Here is a 19179-nt window from a genome sequence, read left to right as displayed (position 1 = left end):
TGATACCTAAGAAGGTCCCCATATGTCTATATGCACAAGCTATAATTTTTCTCTCTTCTTTTCTTTCCCAACTCTGAGGAATCTGACTCGCTTCTATTTTCCATAAACACAATTCTCACAGAATTCTAAAACAACATGCTTCAAACCTGGAAACAAATTTCTTGAGTGAATAATTTGCATTGCCTTCTCAGTCATGTGCCCAAGCCTATGATAACACAATGTTTTGTTTGCTCTTGTGGGGGTTAAATAATTAACATAATTAGAAATACCATTGCATAAATATAATGTACCAACCTTTTCTGCTTTTTATTTTACCAAGGCTCCTTTAGTGACCTTCCAGGTTTTATTTGTAAAAGTAGCTACGCAACCTTGACCTCCCAGCTTCCCTCTTGAAATTATATTTTTCTTCAAATCTGTAACATCCCTTACCTCCTTCAATATCCATTGGTTTAGATTCTAATGTTATATGAAAAATCTACCCATTCCAATGATTTTACAGTGTTTATCATCACCCAAACGAACTTGTCCAAAATATACTTGAACATAATCATGAAAATGTTTCCTATTAGTTGTGGCATCGAATGAGGCCCCTGAATCTACCACCCAGACATCAATAATATTTTCTAATGAAATAATCAAAGAATCTTGCAACAGATCACCTATCACATTTGTTTCATGATTATTTTCTTGTTGTGTGTCTCCTTCTTTTCCGTTCCGAGACTTACAAAATTTCTTCAGGTTTCCTTTCTTCCCGCATTTCCAACACACTATCCTGGATCTCAACTTGGATATTCCTTTCCTTGACTTACTATTATACCTTGAGCTCTTTCCTCTTTCCATATTTCTTCCTCTAGTATTTGAATTCAAAGAATTACCTAATGTCTCACCGGAGCTTTTCCATTGCATTTCCTCGCTAAGGATTGCACCGACAACATCATCAAAATTTAAAGTACTAGATCCAGAGACATAGTTACTAATGGCTATAACTAAACCATTACAACTTTTTGGAAATGAGCATAGAAATAACAGAGCACTAATTTCATCATCAAAAAATCCCCTACATAACTTAATTGACTGGTAACCGTATTAAATTCATTTAAATGATCAACAACAGATCCACCTTCTAACATCTTCATAATAAATAAATGCTTCATAAGTAATACCTTATTTAAGGATGAGGGTTTATCATATAGTTTTTCCAATGCCAACACTAAACCCTCAGTTGTCATTTCCTTTGAAATATAAAAGGCACCTGATGCTGCTGGGCATAGCCATATTGTTCCAAGTGCCTTTCAGTCGAGAATCTCCCATTCTGTGTCTGTCATACTCATCATCTTCTTTGTTTTTCTGCTCAATGGTAGGTACAGATATTTCTGATACAAATAATCTTTCATCTGCATTTTCTACAGTTGGTATTTTTTCTGTTAAATTTCTCGACCCTAAACCTACCATCTTCTGCCATTGCTCCCACTCAAAATAGGAACCCTTCTCTCCTATGACTTGATTGGCCAAATATACCTTCGTCTCTGATACCAGTTATTAACAAATTATATATTACAGAGCAATGGAATAGATAAAATATTCTAGAAACACAAACATAGAAAACACACAAAACAAGAGAGACACAAATATACGTGATTTACCCAATCCGGGCTATGTCCATGGAGAAATAACCATTCCTTCCTTTATATTATCCAACAAAATGAAGAGATATAACCAACAAAAAATCCTTTGTAATTTCCTCTTCACTCTAAGAAAATCTCCTCTCTCTTCGTCGCTTAGTATACACATATACATAGCTGCAGTACAATTTATTCATATATAGTGAGGGGTTTTCTTCTAGGGAAAAAAATCTAAATTAAACCTAACTTCTATGATCAGATCATCTCCCTAATGAATGACTCATATTGACTACGAGATTACAATATTTTACAAGGTAATTTTACATCTATTTTTAGCTGTATGGATGCTTCCCCGGAACTCCTGCCACGAGGGTCTCATAAAATCGTTATCGACCCAATGGACCCCCTTGACTTCAATCGAATGGGCGTTTTGTCACCTTGTTATGAACTGGGGGTGAATGTGACGATACCTTTTAATAAAGAAGATAATCAGGCTCCACACCCAACAACCTGCTTTCACAAATTGATATAGGTGGATCCTCTATTGGTAAGTGTTCTATATCTGTGTGTCCATGATCTGTTCAGTTGTGGTTTGTTCCATGTAGTTTGGGTTTAACTTTTGTAGTGTGAGTTTTTCTACAATGTTGGATGTGCCCATCAATGGTGGAAAGTATGGCCAAAGGTGGTCTGGATTGAATACTAGGTGCAGGTGAAGGAATGGTGGAATGCTAAGCTCCTAGGGATTGTCCCCTACAACCTTGGTAAGTGTATGGACCATATCGGAGTGGGCAAAGCTTACGGTGGAGCCTAGCAAGGCATTACTTCTACAGATGTAGCCAAACATTATCTCCCACTTGGAACTTGTGTGGCACCTGATGCTGATCGTGTCATTTCTTGTACTTAGCATTCTCTATATCCAATATGTCATGGACTTGGTGGTAGATGTGTTGAATGTGCTCAATGAAGTTTTCATCCATGTTAGCTTCGAATTGGATAGGAGCTGAATCTACCTGAGTAGCTGCAAATTGTATCGCCACATCAATGGGACATAGTGGCTGGAATCCCAATCGCACCTAAAAGGGGCCATGGTCAGTGAAGCTATGGAGAGCTTTGTTGTAGCTGTGCTGGACATAAGGGAGGCTTTCATCCCATGTGCATTGATGTTTCGAGTTGTACATGCGTAGAATATGTATAATCATGCTCTTGATGACCTCTGTTTGGCCATTGGATTGGGGGTTGAAAGCCATGGAATAAGTGAGCTTGGTACCCAACATGGACTAAAGACTCAACAAAAATGTGCTTAGGCACCTATTGTCCTGATACGAGATAATGGACCGTGGGATCCCAAAGTGTATCCACACTTGTTCAAAGAAGAGATTAGCAATGGCTTCTTCTATGATACTCTTCTTTCAATCTGCTAGAATAGCCATCTTAGAGAATCTGTCGACGACCACGAAAACCCAGTAGTTGCCATGCTTAGTAGAAGGAAGGCCCGATATCTAATCCATGGAAATAAATTCCCAAGGTCAAGTAGGAGTAGGTAGAGCAGTATATAGGCCTTGCTTCTTTATGATAAGTTTGGAAATGGCATAGGCTCCATTGAGCTGGTCTAGAAGGTCATCAATCTATGAGATTGGATACCTATTCAAGATAGTGATCTTGTCCAGTGCCTGATATTCAATACAAAGTCTATAGGTCCCATCCTTCTTCTGTACCAACACAATTTGCCTCCCACATAGAAATGAACTTGGTCTGATGTGCCCTTTTTGCAACATCTCCTGAATCTGCCTCTTGATTTCAACATTCTCCAGAATAGAGCATCAATAGATCGGTCATTAGGTAGGGACACGCCTGTGGTCAAATCGATGGAGTGTCTAACCTGACAATGTAGAGGTACCTTTGTGGGTGAGGTGAATATGTCCTTGTACTCCTCCACAACCTTGTCCATTTGATGCTACCGTGTAGAGGAGCCTTGTTTGGAGGTCGCGGCCACAATCTTCTTCTTTCCATGAGGGTGAATCATAAGGAAAAAACAAAATCTTAGTATGGGAAATGATCTTACTGCATTTCTTCACAGTGGTCAAAGAAATGGCAGTAGGCGATGCTACATTTAGTATCATGTATAACTTATTTCCTAAAGTAATAATAACAGTGCGAGGCCTAGACACATACACAACATGCCTCTTCCACAAGTATGGGTGGCATAATAATACATCACAAACTTCAAGAGGAGAAAAATTAGATAGTACCTCATCTGTGAAGGGCTTGATGTTGTAGGGAAGCCGACACTGTTGGTTGACGCAGAGATCTCGCCCTTGGTGAAGCCACACGATGGCATATAGTTGTGGGTGTGGTGTGGTCAGTATGCCTAAATGATTCATGAACTCTGCTAAAATGAGGTTATTTTCACTCCTCTCTAAAATGAATTGCAGTGGAGAACCCTTCATCCACATTTGTGAGTTGGAGAGTTGCTTCCCCTCCTCTGGATCTCTTGCTCATCCTTCTGGATCTTGGTCATGGCAATGATGGCGCTAGGCTCCGCATCAATAATCATGCATTTGATTTGGAAGCCTTCAGCTCAGCACCCAGTGACTACTTAACTCGAGACTAACCTGTGTTGTGAGTGGGGCTCTTATGGAACTCAGACCATTTCCCTATATCATTCTTTATCCTCGTGGTGCTTTTCTTTCTTGCAACTTTAGCGGGTTGTCCTAGGTCACCCCGCCTTTGCTTTGTCCTTTATTCTATGGTTTAGGGGCGCCTTTCCTTTGCTTCAGATTCACAGATCCAAAGTTTCGCTTCTTATGTTTAAATTTCTACTCGATCTTGACAACTTATCGATAGGCGGGTCCAAGTGAGGAGATGTCTAGGAACTCTATCTCATAATGGATGTACTTGTGTAGATAGTCATGGTACTTGAGTACCAAATTTTTCTTAGAATCCTTGATACCCAGATTCGTGTGAAGGGTATGGAAAACATTTGTTAACTTCAACAAATCTTGGTCCGTTCCCTGCTGTAGTATGGTCCACTTTATGTCTTTATCTTCATATCTCCTGATAGGGTGGTATTATTTTTTGATGGCATGTCAGAAATAATTCCAAGTGGGTACAACTGAAAACAGTGAGGATCCCCTCTCATTCTTTTGTTCACAGTAGGTTTCCCGCTAATCCTTGACATGTAGGGCGAATTTGACGAGTGCAAAAGTAATCTTTTCCAGATTGGAAAAGTCATGAACTGAAAAATATGCTTCCAACAAATTTAACAATCTATCTATCATGTCTACATCTATCTTCCCTTGAAATATGGGAATGTCAAATTTAACTTGTACCTTAAAAGGAGTGTTCCCTGCAGAGTGGTTGTTGGATGAAGATGTGTCGCCTATGGGTGGCCTCTGAAGGATCTAGGCAAAGTTATCCATCATCGCATTCCTTTGTTGGTCAAGGGCTTCCTCGAACAATATTTTGAAAGGATCTCCTACCGCCCAGTCTTTCTTTTCTTCCTCCATGGTAGGTTGTCCAAGTTTGCGAGGCTTGTCTTGCAAAGGTTCAACTAGTTCAAGCCCTAACTCCTTATACCCTGACTTCGTTGGGGACATGTAAAGAGAAATAAAGAAAGAGCAGAGCCCTCTTATACCATTGATCTAGAATTATGCAGGATCGCAACAAAATATAGATATACACATAAACACAAAGGTGCAAAAGAAATAAAACTTCATTTCATTAATATCAAAGAGCTGAAATATGCTTACATACAGAAATGGAAATAAATTAGCTAGGGCGATGGTAGCTTATCTATGGGAAGCGATGTGGAAGATACATGCCACTGAATTGTGTTACAATGAGGCTCTAAGACCTATTTATTATTGAGAAACAAAGGAAAACCCTAAAGATCCAAAAAATTAAAGGAGATGAAACACCAAAACTATGGGCCCTGTTCAGGTAAATTGGTACATCAACTTCCGAGGGTCGTAATTTTGGTATATGATCTCCGTTTGACGCCCAAAATACCTTGTTAGAAATATATATATGATGACTATAAATTTCAACTACACAAGGAATTTAGAGACTCTTGTTTTCCCATTTTCCAAAAAAACGTCGTTTAAGGCCTCAAAACTGCTCTACAAGTTCAGGTCCCAAAAATCCACAAAAAATAGTAAATTGTGCTACAATTAAGGAAACTGAAAAATTGAAAGAAACAATGGTGGTGGTCCAAGTGGAGTAGGAAGGTAGCCACCAATAACCACCTAGATCAAGGGGGATCCCCAACATCTAAAAGGAAGGGAAGCTTGTTAAAAGCCTAGGATACAATTGACATTCCTTTCAATGACTACATGAACTTTAAAAAATAAGATATGGGCTTTAGATTTATTGAAAATTACTCCACATGCTAACATAAAGGTATTTACTGTTTCTTTGAAGGCTTTATCTTTTCCCTAGATGGGGTCCCCAATAAGAGGGTTGCATCGACAAATAAGAGGTGGGAGAGAGGGTCCATGTTAGGAGAAATAGAGAGGCCTTGAATGGAGATAGTAGAAACTTCTCATTTGATAAAATGACCCAACCCTTTAGAAATAATGACATACATCAAGGGAGATGCAAGGTCCCCTTTTATGAATTCCTTGAAGGATTGAAGGGCTTAGACAGATATCCATTAACCAAGATGTAAGAAAAGGGAGAAGAAATCAAAGAATCCATGATGTCCATTCCGTATGGAAAGGCTTGAATAATTTCAAAAAGAGAATTCTAGGTGAAATAATCATAAGCCTTACAAATATTTAAATTCATTAGCATGCCAGTGCATTTATACATTTTCTTAGAGTGATAAATTCATTGGAAAGGATACACCCATCTAGGATTTGCAAAGTTTCCTCTAATCATCCCTAATCTAATGATATAATGGAATTGAGATGTGGTTTTAGATGTTTATCTCTGAGCTTAGTAAAGATCTTATAGAAAACAATACATAGAGGTATGGGGTAGAACTTACCTGTAAGAGTGCCCTCTTTATTTCTTGAAATCAGAGAAAGGAATGTTGAGTCAAAGATTTGAAGAATTGATCTTGACTGCCTGGATTCCCCCATTACTTCCCATATATCCTTTACAAAGATGTACTACCAAGCTCGTAAGAAATTTATGATGGAGACATCAGGGCTTGGAGATTTTTCTAGAGCCATATATTTGATTATCTTCTCAACCTCTTCAAAACATATTGGATACATTAGATTACTATTATGTTCTATTGTGACCATAGGGGAACATATTCTATAATACTTTAAGTGGTGAGGGGCGATCCATATCAAGTTCATGAAGTAGAGAATAAAAGTGTTTTGAGTAAGTCCCTTTCTATCTCCTCATCCTTCTCAAACTTCATCCGTTGATCTATTTTTAGAGAAGAAATTTGGTTAGAGCTTCTTCATTGAAGGAGAGAATTATGGAAGAAGCTAATATTCTAGTTTCGTTCTTTAACTATCTAATTCTTGATTTCTACCTCCATAGGATTCATATTGAAGTTTACATTTATGTAGTTCTTGTGTGAAATATTAATATCATTTGAGAAGGGCATAATTTGTTCCTTTTTGGATTAGAATGTATTGAATATCATCCATCTCTTGTTTCAACTACATTTTTCCTTCAAAAATATCTTCAATGCATTCTTTATTCCATTTTTTATGCTCCCCTTACAATAGTTTAAGCACTACCAAATTCGATACAGTTTAGTATCAAAAGTGCTTTTATTTCTTTCCACCATTAGGCTACACTTGGAATGAAATCTAGGTGCTATAATCAAACCTTCTAATTTTTTTGAAAGCGTGGGGCCTTTGTTGGACTCCATCTTCCCACATTAACATAAGAATGGTATGATCTACGGAAGGGGAGGATCACATCTACCTCCACTTTGCTTGATTGAAACTAGGATTTAGAGACTAGGAATTGCTACAACCTAATAAAAATTTGGTGTGCCCCTCCTTTATAATGGTTCTAGGTGAATAAACCATTATTGGTTGGACATTTATCATATGTATTTTATTAATACTAGATTTAATGAATTGGATGTCCATATTTAATTTGTGAATGCCTCCACATTTTACTTGTAGGGTGGAAATAATATTAAAGTCCCCTAAAACTATCCATTGGTTATCTGATAGATCTATCCTAATGTATTGAATTGATACAAGAAAACATGCCCCTCTAAAGGGGTCAAGGGGCCATAGACATTGGCGAGACAAGTTTCTTTTGAAAAATCTATAACTGTGTGCTTATTAGTTATCACGTATTGCGAGAAGGTTAAGATTTAGACATAGATATGATGAGGGTTCCACATGATTGAGAGTCCTTCTATTCCTCGAGTCCTTCTAATTACTAATACCTTTGATCCTTTCCAAACATTAGCCACTATTCTAACCATGGAAGAGGAGACATATTTCATTTCTAGGTGAATAAACCATTATTGGTTGGACATTTATCATATGTATTTTATTAATACTAGATTTAATGAATTGGATGTCCATATCTAATTTGTGAATGCCTCCACATTTTACTTGTAGGGTGGAAATAATATTAAAGTCCCCTAAAACTATCCATTGGTTATCTGATAGATCTATCCTAATGTATTGAATTGATACAAGAAAACATGCCCCTCTAAAGGGGTCAAGGGGCCATAGACATTGGCGAGACAAGTTTCTTTTGAAAAATCTATAACTGTGTGCTTATTAGTTATCACGTATTGCGAGAAGGTTAAGATTTAGACATAGATATGATGAGGGTTCCACATGATTGAGAGTCCTTCTATTCCTAGAGTCCTTCTAATTACTAATACCTTTGATCCTTTCCAAACATTAGCCACTATTCTAACCATGGAAGAGGAGACATATTTCATTTCTTGAAAAAAAATCAACACATTTGGCTTTTTAACATCCTTTTTTTCAAGGGAAATTAAGACATTTTATATTTTATTTTATGATCTTTTTCAGTCAATTCTTGGTTGGGTGGAGGAGCAATTTTCTTGAATGCCTAGGATCTATCTCGAATCAATGAGGAAAGCAATTGCTTGAGTTAAGTTTCTATCTAGTTGATTGGCATCCCTTCTTCTTTTCTTTCCCCTCCTTTCTTAACTGGTATAAGAGGGTTGGTTCTAATACCAAGGCTACCCATGGATGCTTGAGAGGCCACTTCTATGAGGAATTTTATTTTTCCTTTAACTATCTCTTGTTGAAGTTGATGGAGATGGTCTTCTATGAGATGTTGGAGTTGGATCTCTCTTTTCTCCTCTATCAAAGTTTGGATGTCTAATTCATTGTTATCAACGGTGAACATCTCATATTCTCTTTTCATTGTGAAGTTAATAAGAACTAACAATTCCGCTGTTCTCATCTCTCCCTCCTCTTCAGAATGGGATTTCCTTAATTTGGATCATTTTTTCATTTCTTCTAATATTTAGCTTCCTTTTGAGTTTGTTGTAGAATCTTAAACTAGTTGTCTTAAGAATATTCACTTGGCATCACTTCCCCTCTTAGTTTAGAAAGGGCCGCAAAGCTGTTGTTAGATGTCTTTGTGTCTTGGTTGTGTTACTTGTTTTTCTTTCGATTGGTCATGACATTTTTACCAGAAGAATAAGATATTTTCATAGTTAGTGCTTTGAACCCAATCCATTCTCCCTATCCTTCCCATAGTGAAAAATGACTATAAATAAATATTTTGAGCCTAATTTTAGGTGCATCTGACCTTTAACCTTCCATCTAGATGTTATCCATTCAAAAAGAGCCTTATTAGAAGGATGAAGACCTAGAAAATTTCCTTTAAGGGAATGGTGTCTCACGTATTTGATATTCTCTCCCACCTTAATCAAGCTTACTTCGTACTTGGGGTTTTCGTGAGTCTTATCTAGGCATCCATTTGTTGGGCTCCTTGGGTCAGATGATTTGGGTGGGGCCTCAATTTCAATGATTACCATGATTGTTTGAATCTTTTGTGCAACCCCACAATCATTATATTACTTGGACTAGGTAAGGCTCCCATCGCCATATCCTTGAACGATCTTGTTGCCTCCCCCTCCATCAATTTCCCTGGGGTTCCCCACCATGTGCATTGTCACCACTTCAAATTATTCGTGTCCCATAGTCATAGAAAAAACCCAACTTGGTTTCAACTAAAATTTGGTTTGAATCCTATGTTGAAATAGTTGCAAAGGCACTACGCTAATCCACATGCCTCCATCCTCTCAACCCAAAAATTTGAATACCCATTAGTTTATCTCTATATTTGAAAATATATAATCTTTGTATTAATTAATACATGTATTTAGAAATATAATAATATTTTAATATATATTTTAAATTAATTTTCATTTAATTTACCATTGTTATTTTCTAACCAACCTAGATCCATCTTAATGCTGATCTATCAAGAACTGAGAAGGATCAAATCTCTATAGGTGCAAACCTATTTTTTTGAGTGCAAAACTTGAGGAAAGGTTTGCACCTTGAGAGATTTGATCCCTCTCGGTGCTTGATAGATCCGGTGTTAAGACGGATCTAGGCTGTTTTCAGTCGTGTTTGGTCATACAAAATTTGTTGAACATCTAATTATTTTGATCATTTTAAATATGTTAAATATGTCTAAGATTAATTTGTTCAATTTAATTTAAAATTTTCTTAGTTACCTCAGTTTGTTGAGATGAGAGAGACTTCCTATTTTCACACCTATTAGTTTTTCCATTTTTTCATCTCGATCATACGAAAAGAGTAGTTGGAATCATAGACCATTCAAATATTTGACTCGTGCTACTATAGTAAACAACATACCATGTCTATGTTTCTCTCCAATATTAATAGTAGTTTTCTTGAAAATCATCATTGTGACTTATGGAGTGTTAAATCCCAAATACTTTTCAATGGTAGTTATTTTCTATTACCGTGTTTGAATGAAAAGTAATTAAAAATGTTGAATGATGGAAAATCGGAATAACAAGAATGTACCAAATTATAAATAGTTTATAGTTTCAAGAAGCAAACATTTTACGTAAGAAAACATTTTATTTAGGATGAAAATTCAAGTATTGTATTTATGGTTGAATAATTATTATGTGCTTACACTGAGAGGGAAGGGAAAGGGAGGGAAGGAGAGAGAGGGAGGGCAAAGGGAGAGAGAGTGTGTATGTTTAGGGGATGAGATAGAGAGGTAAACAAGTAGAGACAATGGGAGATAGAGATATAGATGGAGGAGGTAGAGATGTTCTTACACTGAAATCAATGCACGCTATTAATCTAATTACTTTGAAATTAATGTACAACATACATCTTGTTGCATCAAATTAGAAATCAACATCTACACTAAAATCAATGCATCTAGTGCAAACAACCAAATAGGATTAGAAATCAGCATCTACACTAAAATCAATGCATCTAGTGCAAACGATCAAATAGGATGAGAAATTAATATCTACACTAAAACCAATGCATCTAATGCAAGCAATAAAATGATTAGAAATCAACATCTGCACTGAAATCAATGCATCTAGTGCAAGCGATCAAATAGGATTATAAATCAATATCTACACTAAAACAAATGCATCATGTGCACGCAATCAAATAGAAGTAGAAATCAACATTGTCACTGAAATAAATGCATCTAGTGTAACATATTAAACAGAATTATAAATCAACATCTACACTGAAATCAATGCATATAGTGCATGCAATCAAATAGGATTAGAAATCAACAACCACATTGAAAATCTAAGAAATTCACGAATTTCTTGATCTAACTTCTATGTTTGTATTTGTCTCCGTGAGACTCTTTCTTCTTCCCTCTCTCTCCACCTTGCATTCTATGTCTATATTTCTCCCCCTCTCCTTCTCTCTCTTCCCCTCGCTCTCTCCCCCTTCTCACTCTATTTGCTTCACCCTAACTTTCTCTATCCTTCTCGCCTTTCCTCTCTCTCCCTACTATCTATATTTATACCTCCCTCCATCTCTCCTTACATTTCTCTCTATCTCAACCCTCTAAACATATGTCACACTCTCTCTCTCCCCATATCTATCTATCTATATATCTATCTCTCACTCTTCCTTTCCCTCTCTCTCTCTCTCTCTCTCTCTCCCCCCTCTATTTCTCCTCTCTCTCGAGTCCTCTCTCTTTTCCCTTCCTCTCTCTCCCCTTCTCTCCCACCTCCCTCCGTCTCTCCCCCATCATACACACACTCTCTCTCCACCATCCAACTTTGTCACTATCTTCCTCTCTCTCCTCTCTCTCCCCCTCTATTTCTCCTCTCTCTCGAGTCCTCTCTCTTTTCCCTTCCTCTCTCTCCCCTTCTCTCCCACCTCCCTCCATCTCTCCCCCATCATACACACACTCTCTCTCCACCATCCAACTCTGTCACCATCTCCCTCTCTCTCTCCTCTCTCTCCTCCTCTCTCCTCCCTCCATATCTATGTCTCTCTGTCTCTCTCTTCACCTTCTTTCCCTATCTTTATCCTCTCCTTTTCTCTCTCTTCCCTCATCTCTTCTCTCCCTCATTCCATCTTCATCTCTCCCTTGTCACTCCATCTCTTTCCCCCCTCCAAATAAATCTATCTTGCTCCCTCTCTAACCCTCCTCTCTCTCTTCTTTCTCTCTCTCACTGTGTCTCTCACCTTTATGTCTCTCTCTGACACTCTATTCCCCCTTCCATCTCAATCTCTTTCTTAAATATGATCCCATTTTATTGTATTTAAGAAAATATATAAATTAACAACAAAAAAAAAATCATTGTAAAATATTAAACCTATATGTTGGATCAATCATGTTAAATAAAATACAATAATAATAAAATTAAAAGAGTCATGCACTATCACAACGAGGCACCACTATTCTTTACTGATTTTTGTCTGTGGATAACAATGATGTCGTGTTGTAAATACATTTTTTTGGATGGTTTGTTATATTTTTGTGTTCCAGTACTCACCTTCTCTCTGTTCCAGATCTGGTCCTAGTTGACTGGTTCGATTGGATTTGAGTGTCTACTTTTGGAAGGGTTTCTTGCTGCATTTTGGAATTTTATCGTTCACCATCTCTCTGAACTAGTCTGTCATTTTGATCTTTTATTATTATTAATATCAACTGCTCTGAACCTCTGATTTGAATCCACTTTAGTTGTGTTACTTTATCTTTATTTATAATGATTTAGTAAACTGTGTATTAATTTATCTTTATTTAGAAGTATATGGATCCTTAATTAACTTAGTTTTCCGTTTTAGTCTCCTATATTATATTTTTTTCATATAATTTAATGAGACACCTCAAACTATTGTTTTTATTAGTGTGTTATATTTTATTTTTTAGTGGTGTATTATTTCTCACTATGATTTAGTAAACTGTGTAAGTATATGGATTCTTATTAATTTAGTTTGCTATTTTAGTCCTTTATAAAATAGGTTTTTCCTATAATTTAACGAGCCACGTCAAACTATTGTTTTTATTAGTGTGTTATATTTTATTTTTTTATTTGTGTATTATCTCTCACCACATTACTTTGCTTCCTATTCTATATTTAATGCTGGATCGACTTAAATTTTATTTTAGAGATTAATTTGCTCCTTGTTCTATATTTATAGTTAGATTAAATTTATATTTAATAACATGTTTTTAGTGTTCCTCTCCATGAACCTGGTCACAACAATGAGATTTTAATTTTGGGTCATGTTATGAAACCAACTCACAAAAAGATGGAAAAGAGAGATCCACGCCTTAGAATTCAGCCTCTTCGAGGGGGCAACCTCCTTTACATTACATAAATGAACAATTCTTGGATGATTCAAATAAAAAAACCTCCTTTCTATATATAGCAGTATATGGAGTCACAATATAATCCAGCCGACCTAACAATAATAATATAAAGCCACAAAAATAACCATAGAGGGATTCTATGGGCACATTAATAACAATATGGGGGTAATGGGGGCACAACAATATAAATAAGGGGTATAACTACAATAGTAATGGGGTAATCACTAGTATTATAGGGACCCAACATGCCCCTCTCCTTCAAAAAAGTGTTGTCCTCAACGCTTGAGTAGTTCAGGATACTTCTGCATAAAATTCGCATCCTCCCATGTGGAATCTTCAGCTGATAAGTTCTTCCACTTGATAAGGTACTCTGAAATTGATCGATTTCGTAGTTGTCGAGTTCTTGTTTCTATAACTGCTTCCGGTTCCAATATAATTTTTCCTTCCTCGTCAAGTTCTGGCAATATTGTTTGAACTGGGAGCTTGTCACCTATAACCTTCTTTAAGCATGAAACATGGAAAACTGGGTGCAATCGAGAAGCTGCAGGAAGCTCCAATTTGTATGCCATAGTACCAATCTTTTGCAACACCTTGTACGGACCATAATACTTTGGTGATAATTTATTATCCTTCTTAGCTTGCTTGAGGGACATTTGCTTATATGGTTGTAGCCATAGGAATACCCAATCACCTACATCAAAACTTCTTTCACTGTGATGTTGATCTGCCTGTTGTTTCATTCTATTCTGTGCCAACACGAGGTTATCCTTTAAGAGTTGGAGGACTTTTGTTGATGTTCGATGTGATGTTCCACTGCCTGAACCTTAGAATTTTCTCTTAAATATGATGTGATGGATGGTGGTTGATACCCATAAAGTGCCATAAATGGGGTCATTTTTGTTGCTGTATGAAAGGAAGTGTTATACCACCATTCAGCCAGAGGCAACCATTTGACCCATTGTGTCTGTTTATCAGATACAAAGCAACGAAGATATCCTTCCAAACATTTGTTTACTATCTCAGTTTGCCCATCAGATTGAGGATGATAAGATGAGCTATGAGCTAACTGAGTACCAAGACAAGAAAATAATTGTGTCCAAAAATTTCCAGTGAAAATGGGATCTCTGTCACTTACAATAATCTTTGGGTTTCCATGTAGCTTTTGAATTGTTTCCACAAATACAGTAGAAACTGTACTGGCTTTAAATGGATGTGATAATGCACAAAAGTGTGCATACTTGGTAAGTCTTTCAACTACCACCATGATGACACTCTTTCCCTCAGACTTGGGTAAACCTGTGATAAAATCCATTGATACCTCCTCCCAACGTTGGCTTGGAATGGATAAAGGTTGTAATAGACCCGGTGTCTTAATTGTTTCAACTTTATTTTGTTGGCAAACCAAACATTCTGCCACAAACTTTTGAATATCTGATTTAAGGCCATCCCAAAAAAATTCCTTCTTAACCCTGTGGTAAATTTTTAAATATCCTGAGTGCCCTCCTAAGGGAGAAGTGTGCAATTCCATAAGAATCTTTTGTTTTAGCTGGGAATTCTTATAGAGGTATAAGCGATCTTTGTACCATAACGAATCATTTTTCCAGCTAAATATATCAGACGTATTGGAATCTTGTTCTAGCTTTCGAATAAGTGCCCACACTTGTTCGTCATTCTTCAATTCCTCCCTTGCTTCATTTATCCAATTTGGTTGGATGATAGAAATAGCGCACAACAATGCTTCCACAGCCTCATCCTTCCTTGAGAGTGCATTTGCCACCACATTTTGCTTCCCTTTTTTGTAGATTATTTCAAAGTCATAACCCAACATCTTTTTGACCCACTTTTGTTGCTCTTCAGAGGATAATCTTTGTTCTAAAAAGTATTTAAGGCTATCATGATCTGTTTTTACCTTGAAGTGTCTTCCCATTAGGTAGGGTCGCCATTTCTTAAGTGCATGGAGTATTTCCAACATTTCCTTCTCATAAATAGCTTTCCTTAGAATCTTTCCCTTGATTGGACGACTTTCAAAAGCAATGGGTCTTTCATCTTGCATTAGAATAGCACCAATTCCATTTCCTGAAGCATCACATTCCACAATAAAGGTTTTTTTGAAGTCTGGTGTAGCTAAGACCGGTGCTTGGCACATTGCCTCTTTAAGATGTTCAAAGGCCTTTGTTGCTTCCGGAGTCCATGAAAATGCATATTTCTTCAATAATGTCGTTAGAGGTGCTGCTATTCTCCCATAATTCTTAACAAACTTGCGATAATACCCTGTCAACCCAAGAAATCTGCGCAAATGCTTTATGGATGTGGGTATTTTCCATTCCTTAATGGCTTTAATTTTGGTCGGGTCTACCTTAACTCCTTCATGAGATACAATATGACCCAAATATTCCACCTCCTGGACTCCAAAGAAACATTTGGATCTTTTGGCATATAATTGTTTCTCTTCCAATAGTTGTAGCACCCTGTCAACATGTTCAACATGATCCTTCCAAGAATTGGTTAGATAAGTATATCATCAAAAAATACTAACACAAATTTTCTAAGGAATGGTTTGAAAATTGAATTCATCAAACCTTGAAATGTTGAAGGTGCATTGGTAAGGCCAAAAGGCATGACCAAAAATTCATAATGACCCTCATGAGTTCTAAATGCCATTTTCAGAATGTCTTCAATCTTCATTCTGATTTGATGATATCCTGGGAGTCTCAAATACCTTGGAATGATTTTCCAGGACTTTCTTGAGATCTGGAGAAATAGATGATTCTAATGTCGAAACATCTAGCGAACATAATTGTGCAATTACACCCCTTTGCTCCTTTTTTAGAAGCTTTGTCATACCATTAGAGCTGATTATCTTTCCTGGTTTCCCTGCAATACCCCTTAATTCAACTTCCTTTCCTTCCACAGAAAATTTGATGAAAAGTTCTTGAAAATTAAAAGCTATTGTACCCAAGTATTGTAGCCATTGGACTCCTAGTACAACATCAGCACCTCCCATTGGAATGGAAAGCATTAGGCTAGTCAATACTTATTCTCCCATGGATAACTTGATATTATGGCACTTTCCTGAGCAATTTATTGTTCCTCCATTTGCAATCATCACTTGACACTATGGTGCTGGATATAGGAAGGAATTCAATTCCTTTGCTACCCTACAATGAATAAAATTATGGGTGCTTCCTGAATCAATCAACACTATCACCTTTTTCTTCTTGATTTGTCCTTCTATCTTGATGGTTTGAGGGGTGGTAATTCCCACCAATGCATTACAAGATATGGTTGGATTTATTTGTTCTTCATCTAGGCTTTGTTCCTGGAGTATATCTTCTTCTTTTGACCTTTCTTGCTCCTTTTCTTCTTCCTCTTCACAATCTATGTAGAATAATTTCTTCTCAGCACACTTATGACCTTTAGTGTATTTGCTATCATAACTATAACAAAGCCCTTTTGATCTTTTTTCTTCCAATTGTTGTGGTGTCAACCTTATAGGTTGTGGAAGACTCGGGGCAACTGCAGTTCCATCTTTATAGTTGTGAGTGGTATGCCTCTTGGTTGCCATAATTTTGCTTTCCATTTTTCTTGCTAACCTGAATACCTTCTCTAATGAATCAAGTTCCCAAAGTCGGACATCATGTTAGATATTATCCTTTAAAGACCCTATGAACAAATCAATCCTATGCTGCTCTGGAATATCTTTTACCCTTATGTTCAATTTTTGGAACTCCTCAATGTGCTCCATTATTGATACCATACGAATTGATTTGGTTCCAAATATAAAGTTGCCATACGTACCTTTTGTGTGTTTTGCACATTATTGAGATCGAAGAACTGCTCCATCTATAATATCCATGTGGCGGGATCTTTGCCATCAAACTTCCTCATATCAATTTTTGGAATATGTTGGGTCTTCGATCCAACATTAGAATCTATGGAATCATGATTAACATTACTTTTGTTCACATCATGAGTTTCCTTTACAACCTTTTCACCATTAGTAAGTATCTCTTGTAGAAAATTTGTCAAATATGTCTTCAAATCTGCCATGTATGTCATCAAATCTGTCTTCAAATTTGCCATGTCTTTCTTCAAATCTGTCCTCAAATCTATCTTCAAATCATCCATCTTAGCTTCCATGCCCTTTATCTTAGATTCCACGCCATTTATCTTAGCATCTGTTAGCTTTTGTGAGCATGACATTTGTTGCACTTGTTCTTGTAATTTTGATATACCATGTAGCATTTCTTCCTCTTCTTCATGAGTCATACTAGAGCTTTCAGGTTCCTTACTGGGTGTTTTCATTTTCTTTCCTCGGGGCATCAGTTACCGATAATAATTCTTTACTAGGCCCTTTGAATTCCTTCAAACCAAGCTTATGCAAAAATAAAAAATAAAAACTACACACCTTTTTTTACTTTGTAGAAGCCTGATATTGAATCTGATGTACCTCTGTAATTTCGAATCATCTAGTTCTGAAATTGTGACATGTAGTAGCCTTCTATGTCCTCTTTCCAATTCCACTAGTCTGAACCAAATTGGATTCTCCAAGAAAGAGTTATGCACAATCTCCTGCAGTGACTTGATTATAGACTAGTTCAATAGAGCAAACTTGTATGAAGTGCCACGTGTCACTGTTTCAACCTTTGAATCTGAAAAATATACAAAAGAAAACTGTAGTCTGTCCTCTTTCTGTACCTTTTGATGAAATTTCAATTCGATGCTCAGAAAGAAAGTTATGACGATTTTCCCCAGGTCACCTGTTTTGAGTGTAATTCAGGAGTCTGCAAAAAGACCAACTTCCTGAGATCATATCTCCGAAAATATCACGCAAAAAGCTCTGAAATTTGGACCCAAGGTTCCGCGCGATTTCTTCTCAAATGGGTTTTTTTTTCGAGTTCGGAAACGTCACAGAAACAAAGTTATAGTGAAAATTCCACGATGACCTGTTTGGAGCAGCGAAACCCTAGAATCCAAAGCTCTGATACCAAATGTTATGAAACCAGCTCACAAAAAGATGGAAAAGAGAGATCCACGCCTTAGAATTCAGCGTCTTCGAGGGGGAAACCTCCTTTACATTACATAAATGAACAATTCTTGGATGATTTAGATAACAAAACCTCCTTTCTATATATCGGAGTTTATGGAGTCACAATATAATCCAGCCGACCTAACAATAATAATATAAAGCCACAAAAATAACAATAGAGGGATTCTATGGGAACATTAATAACAATATGGGGGTAATGGGGGCACAACAATATAAATAAGGGGTATAACTACAATAGTAATGGGGTAATCACTAGTATTATAGGGACCCAACAGGTCACAACTAAGGGATTTGAACTTTGGATCTCTCACTTCTCAGTTTTATGAAGGCTCACATCATTTTGATTACCAATTGAGTAGGCCCCTGAGACCTTTATATTTTATATTTAAACATAGGTTGACCATGAATTTAGGTGAGTTATTAGTAAACATATCATTTCGTTAAATAAATTTTATTTTTAATATTGTAAACTAATGGAGGATGTGTGTGAGTTTTAGTGGTTTGTCATAATATGTTAATGTCAATCCAAATATCAAGTAGAGAAAAACTCTACATTATATGGTCATTAAAAATGAAAACTAGATATGGAAGGCACATGCTTTTCTAGATATAGGAGACACTTTTCTTGTATACATGAATAATTTTTATTTGTATATATAAAGGAACTTATACGACCCACCATAATACATGGATATCCAACCATTGCAATTATTTCTCTAGTAGGATGTCCATTAGGTGCATGGG

This window comes from Pinus tabuliformis, chromosome 4_2 (assembly GCF_031772625.1).
Source record: "Pinus tabuliformis cultivar Carrire ecotype Pingquan chromosome 4_2, CPIR1, whole genome shotgun sequence".
NCBI classification, from domain to species: domain Eukaryota; kingdom Viridiplantae; phylum Streptophyta; class Pinopsida; order Pinales; family Pinaceae; genus Pinus; species Pinus tabuliformis.
Note: the sequence above shows the minus strand (reverse complement) of the source record.